Genomic DNA, 6,645 nt, shown 5'->3' with positions numbered 1-6,645 from the left:
CACCATCACATACTTTCCTGGGACTTACAAAACACTTTCCGTGTATTTGTACAGGCCTGTGGGACTTTGGCTGCTCTGCCCTCTTTTGTGGCTTTCTCTGCTCCTCTCTGATTATGCCTCTTAACTTACGTATGAGGGCTTGATGCCCTTCAGTATTTCTTCCCATTTGTCTTTCTGTGTATCTGTGGGTTTCTAAAATTTTTATTATTTGACACTCCTGTGCAGTGGACACCTGTTTTCCCTTTCCCGTGAATGAGCTGGGGCGCTTCCTTGTCCCTCTGTGTGCTCTTCCGCGCTCTCCTTGGGTAAACGGAGAGTCTCTGTTTCCTCCCAAGTCCACATGTTCCTTTGAGGCTTCTTAAGTTTCCCTGAAAGGCTTTCTCTTGCTGGCAGCGTGTGGTTTGAGATGCATCGCTCCCTTCCTTGTCACTCCTCTGTGCCCTGTCCGAAACAAGGGTAACATAGGGGTTTGGACAAGGTTTTGGAACAAGTGTTTTCTCATGGTTATTCCTCAGAGCATTGTCAATCACGAGGCATTCCCATCTCACTCTTCTTTAGAGCTGGCTTAGTCTCGGACATGAATTCCAGCTTTCCTTTCTTTTCAGTTTGGAATCAAACACCGCTGGGTACAAAAGAGGGGGTGCTGCTCCTGGCGAGAGCTGTTGATATCAAAGTCCCTTGTCTGATGATCGATGCAGTGAAGGTTCTGTGTACCCTCTGCCTCAACGCGAAGGCGTGGACGTGGTGACAGAAATTCTGCCTTTTGCTGCTCTTGAGCTTTCGACTGGCCTCTCTGTGGAGTCTCTCTTCTGCCTCTGGCTCTTCTCTTCATTTTGTAATTGGTCTGCACGTGCGCCCTCCTGCCCTGGCTTGTGGGTAGCTGCTGATCCTCTCTCATTGCAGCTGTGAGCAGGTGCTGGAGACTTTTGCTGGAAGAGCAGAAACAGATGGGGTGGAGCGATTCAAACCCCTCTTGGCTGGCCTGGGGAGTGGAACCTCGGTGGCGCTGAAGGTACGTAGTTCCTCAGGTTTGTGTGGACATGGCACTTGAAATCTTACTCAGGAGCTGGAGAGCTTGAAGTGGGATGAATTTGGTGTGGCTGAAATGCCTTTGGCTTTACTGCTTTTTTTCTGCTGCGGCTTTGTGTTACCTTCTGGCCTCCTTAGAAGTCCTGAACCAGTGACTTCCAGTCCATGCCCAGAAGTTTTCTCTTTTGTGTGTGTGTGTGGTTTTTTTCAGGTGGCCTGTATGCAGCCGATCAGTGCCATGATCCGTCCTGCTTGTGAGCTTGACTTGGGAGTTCAGATACGTAGTGAGCTGTCTGTGTACTCCATGTACCTCATCTTGAATTCAGAAAGCAGCGCCACCCTTTTCATGAAAAGAAAAAAAAGAAAAAAGAAAAAAGAAAGGTAGTGCTTTCCAAGGACTAAAATTTACTTAGTTTTAGTGAGTAGGTAGGTGAACAGAGCACATACACTCCTTACCTGGTGTCCAGCTATTAATGCGGGGGGGTATTACGATGAGAACCCGCTAGATAATTATACCCTGTTTTTTTGCATTTTTACCATCTTTCATGAAAAAAACTACCAAAGGTAGTAATAGTAATAGGTAATAGTAATAACGGGTAATAGTAATAGTAATAACGGGTACTTGCCAGTTATTGCTCATGTCATCTATGGCAGAGCTAGGACTTGGAGTGAGATTACCATGCTTAGTCTTACCATTCTAGAGTATTTAAAACATTTCCTTGAAACGCTTTCCCAAAATCACAAGACCTGACTTCTGAAATAGCCGTTTTCCTAGGAGCTGCATCTGCGCTAAGCCAGATGAGAGAGTCCTGCCTGCTGTTAGTCACTGAGGCTGATGACAGGTCACCCAGCAGTTCTGGCAAGGACAGAACAAGATGGATGCGTATGTTCCTCTGTGCCGCTTGTAAATTCCGTCATGTGTCTTTCGTAAATTGGTCTCCAGGTTTTGCAGGTTGTAGGTTTGGTAGGATCGATTGGTGCTTAAACGTGATGGTAATAGCAAAACCTGTAGGCATCCATGTAGGGCATTTTGGATTTCATAGAATCTGCAAGGATATTTGAAGAGTTTAATGTTATGTTGAGGTACTGTAGTTAGAGCGTTATCAGAAGAAAGTCTTGGCAAAGAAGATGAAGATGGCAAAGATACTCAAAAGCGTTCTAACCTTTGACAGTGGAAACAAGTCATTTACAGTTTATATGAACAGTCTACTATTCTTTTCAAAAATTTACAGAGAACGTTTTGCTGTTTCCTTATCAGAACTTAGTGGTAGTAAATTAAAGCTCTCCACTGAGATGTAAAAAAAGGAGTCATGTGTCCTGCAAAGAAGAGTAATTGCACGGACTTGATAGTCTTACTCTTTTCAGTTCTCCTTAAAAGGCAGGTGTGTGCTTCCTCACCTGTGCTGTGCATGAGAAAAAAAAACCACCCTTGAAACCTCCTCTGAAATTAAAGGTGGGTGAGACACATCACATTTTCCACCTTTTCCACTATCCTGCTTTCTCTTGAACTTGTTTGTATCGGTATCAAAAATTCTTTGCTTTCCCTGGAGCCAAGACAACTTAAGATTTTGGTTTTGTTTTCAGCCCGGCAGTCTCCTGTCAGAGAGAGGTGTCCATGCAGAAGTGCTCGGTCACAGAGCACTGTCTCCTTGCTGCAAGAGGACTAAGAGGTGGGTGCGTAGTTAGTGATGCTTCTCATCCATGCTTTGGAGGGTTTTCAGGTTGGTGGTCATTACAGAATTACAGTATACAGATAATATACAGCTAATTACTGCGGTAGTCTGAGGGTATAAGGGAAAGCATACAGTTTCTTTTCTGAAAACTGAAGGTAATTCAGTTAGCGGGAGAGCCTGTTTGGAAGTTTCAGTAGTTTGGGGGCAGAGGCCAGTTGGGGGCTGGGGCCCTCGGGGGTGGGGGCTGTTTCTGCCCCGTGCCCTTGGCCTGGCGCTCACAGCTGGGAACGGGCTTTCCAGAATCCTGCTGGAAGGAGCCAGATGTGGGAGCTGTGGCCGAGCTGGGGGACAGGGAGCACCCCTGGACCAGCCTCAGGACCTGCGGCACACCTGCCTTCAAATCAGCTCTCCCAGCAGGACGTTGCCCAGGAGCAACTTTGAGTTTTGCTCTTCTCCTTCAGGAGCCGTGTTCCACACCGAGCACACCCAGAGCTGCGCCTGTGCCAGGAGAAGACTTCACGCACAGCTGGGGCTGATGGTGACAGTTCCCGCCAGATGTGCATGTCAGAGAGATGCAGGTAAGATGCCGTGGAGGAGACACTGACTGATTGCCCCTTCTCTTGCAGGAGCAGGGTTTAAGAGCAGGAGGGAGCCAGGGTACAAGGGCCTAGGAGGTCAAAAAATGCATCAAACAGCCAGAGCACGAAGCAGAGGGAGAAGAGAAATAGGTGCAGGTCACGTGGCTGGGACAGTGCTTTCAAGGTAACATCTGCCACAGAAGCACAATAACAGGAAAAGGCATTGGGAGGTCATGGAGTGACTGAGGAAAGTGCCTGGCAGAGAGAAGAGCCCGGAGAGACAGGAGACAAGGTAGAGATGGAGGTGACAAAGATGGCATGTGGAAAGTGAGGGTGCAGGTCCTTGTGAAGACACTGGTGGCTGAGCAGCTGACGGGGAAGGAGCAGGAACCTGGCTTCTGCTGCAGGTACTTGTGGTGTCACTTGCTGCTGAGCAATGGATAGGGTAGGAGTTTTTAAATCACTTGTGCAGATGCGGGTGATATCACTTGTGACTGAGTAGCAGCTGGATAGGAAAAGACGCATGGCCTGCTTAGGTGCCTGTGATGTCATTCGTGGCAGGAACTAGCCCGTTGCTTTTTCAGGTGCTTGTGATGTTACTGGTGGCTGAGTAGCTGGAGAAGACAACATGAATCACACAAAGGCGACGCGAGCCTCTAATCGAGCAGCGCTGAAGATGCTCTGTTCCCGGTCATTTTTTTTCCCTGAGATCTCTGCGTGCTAATTTAATATGCTCAGTAGGTGTAGAAAGCTTCCACCCTTCTGGATCACACGGGTGCTTTCATGAAGGAAGTCTTGAGTTAAAAAATTTCAAAAAAACCCCAAAGCCCTCTGTTCTTTCTCACATGGTCAAACTCTCTACAGAAATCAGAAGCACCACTTAGGACTGGATTTGGTTATGATGCAATTTTATTGTTTCGATCCTAAACGTCAAGTTTGATGATTAGCATTCTTATGATAATGTTTGTCTGCGGCCTTTGATGGTAAATTGCAGGTTGTGATGGCAAGCTCCGTCACAAGTACTGAACGCTTCTGTCCATAAGCCATGCACCTGAAACACGTGGCAAAGAGTGAGGCAACATTTGCTGGTGATGCTGCAAATGCTTACTTTTTAGTCCTCCTCTCCGGAGTTCTCTTTGGATTTCTTTTTCTTCTTCACTTTCTTGCATTTCTTTTTCAATTCTGCATCACCAGAATGCTCGCTTCTGCCTTTCACCGCTTTCTTTTGGGTGCACTTTCATCCCCCTCTGCACAGGCGTGTTTCCTCTTTCTGCACGTTTCTTTTCCGTGTGCCTGGCCAGAGCCTGCAGGCTCTGGGTGAACCGGCACTGGTGGGAGCGCACGTTGTCCAAGTGAGTATTTCCCCGGCTGCTGCTCACCTACCGAGCCAGGCTGCGTGTCTGCTCTGTGGCCGCTCAAGCCGTGCACGCTTTCCCCTCTGGAGCTTCTGCCATTCACGGGGGCTGTTTCTCTCCCTGTGGGAAGAGCTGCACAGGTTCCCACTGCCAGGCGCCGGCTGACGGTGAGCGCGCTTCTGCGTTTCTGCGTGGCGAGTGCGCCTCGGGCTGGGAGGCGACAGTCTGGTTGGCTTCTGTTCAGCTTCCCCCCCTGCTCAGAGTCAGAGCGCGCTCTCTTCCTGCCGCAGCGCTGAGGGGGAGTTCCTGCAGAGTCCCGTGCTTGTCTCTTCCTTTGGGTCCTCTGCATATTTTCTCCACCTTCTTGATGCCTCAGTCCCACGGTGACGCCAGAAAATGGACTCTTCTGCACTTGGTCCAGCTTTGCCCCACAAGTGCTCTTTGTCTCTTGGCATTCAGCACCTGCTCCAGGGCTCAGATCATGGTGCCTGGAGAAACAACAGTGATCTTAGTCTAGGGTTGTTCTCGCAGCCTCCTCGTGCCTTCAGTCTCATCCTTTCATTGTCTGGCAGCACTTGGTGTGACACGCAGAAGCCTGAACCAGCACTAGAAGCTGGAAATGAGATCACAGTCTTGCAGCCACGTCTGTCCCTTTCAGAGCAGTAACTCATCTTTATACCCTCTCGGACCTCCATTTCGCCTCTTTTCGCAGCTAGCCAGTCTCAGAGAGCAGACAGCCAGCAACTTACACCAGCGCAAGAGTTTAGTGCCGGACAAGGAGGGAGAAGAAAGGAGCGGGCAAACTGCAGAACAGACAGAACTTAACTAGACAAACAGTCATTCTCTCCTAGGACAGAAAGCAAAACCCACCACAGGAGAACACCACCACCACGATCAGTAACAGGAGAGGGAGTGTATTCGGAACACCCTTCCACACTTGTTATTACCTGGCGTAGAAGAGTAAATACGGACGCTGGCGGAGAACCGTCTTGATGTCACAAAGACCTACAGAGTCATCATTCATCTTGTACCACCGTCCATCGCCGGCCTGCAAAGAAAGGCAACGCTATCTTTAGATGAACTGCAGGATTTTTAACACAAAAACACAGAGAGAACACCACTGAAGGACACCATGCGCCAACGCCAATCGCAGAGTTGACTTTTACCTTCACGAAGCAGTAATAGTGTCCTGCCTGACAGCTGGAACCTTCATGTACCAGGACAGCATACAAGGAGTAGAGGAGTGGTTCTCCAGCCGCTTGAGACATGTATGCACCAAGGTCCAAATATTCCGGATACTGCACAAGCTAAAGAGAGACCGAGAAGACTAAAAGTTATCCTGAGAGACTTTAGGAAGCAGCCTGAGAAAACCTTGCCACCAAACACAGGCTAGAGGTATAGAAATAAATCTTCTCGGTTCATCAAAAAAAGGCGTTGCCATTTCATCATTGAAGTGGCAGAAAACTGTTCTCGGCCAAACCAGCTCTTTACGAGCACAGCGGAGTGCTTATCTTCGCATTGGAACTTTCCCCTTACCACAAGGGAAAGAGCAAGGCACAGCTACCAGAGCTATTGCATTGATTTTTCTTAGGCAGCTGCACTCGATAGCCATCGTGTGCAGACGTTAACAACTTCCAAAAAAGGGTTCTCCTTCGGGAAAGGTCTCCTTCCAAGCAGACAAAGTTGCAGTGCACTTGTATACATACCTTGCTAATCTTTCTGCCAGAGAAAGGATCGAATCTCTTCAAGCACACTGTCAGGACATTGGAGGAGCGATGTATCGCAAGCCTCTTGGACGCAGTGGCCAGCTGTTCACACCTTGAAAACAAGCACAGACCCAACTGTTGCAACCAATCTTCTCCCCGCTTCACCCCCCATCCACGTATGGTTGCGTAAAGGCTTGTTTTGCCCAACTATCGTATGCGCAGGTTTGCATTTCAGACCCCTTAAGTCCGTACGCTCTCACGGAAGGTAGCTTCGGTCTAGGGTGGCTCACTTTGGAGAGCAGCA

The 6,645-nt window shown here is 48.7% G+C and overlaps 1 long non-coding RNA gene across 1 annotated transcript; it reads left to right on the top strand.

Moving 5' to 3' along the window:
* Positions 1 to 1,207: 1,207 nt before the first annotated feature.
* LOC142085303 (uncharacterized) lies at positions 1,208 to 3,798 on the top strand. The gene is made up of 3 exons (XR_012674606.1): positions 1,208 to 1,410; positions 2,614 to 2,699; positions 3,164 to 3,798. It is a non-coding gene; the product is annotated as an uncharacterized LOC142085303 (long non-coding RNA).
* Positions 3,799 to 6,645: the final 2,847 nt, after the last annotated feature.

This window comes from Calonectris borealis, chromosome 8 (genome assembly GCF_964195595.1).
Source record: "Calonectris borealis chromosome 8, bCalBor7.hap1.2, whole genome shotgun sequence".
NCBI classification, from domain to species: domain Eukaryota; kingdom Metazoa; phylum Chordata; class Aves; order Procellariiformes; family Procellariidae; genus Calonectris; species Calonectris borealis.
Note: the sequence above shows the minus strand (reverse complement) of the source record. Positions and strands in the feature narration are given on the sequence as shown.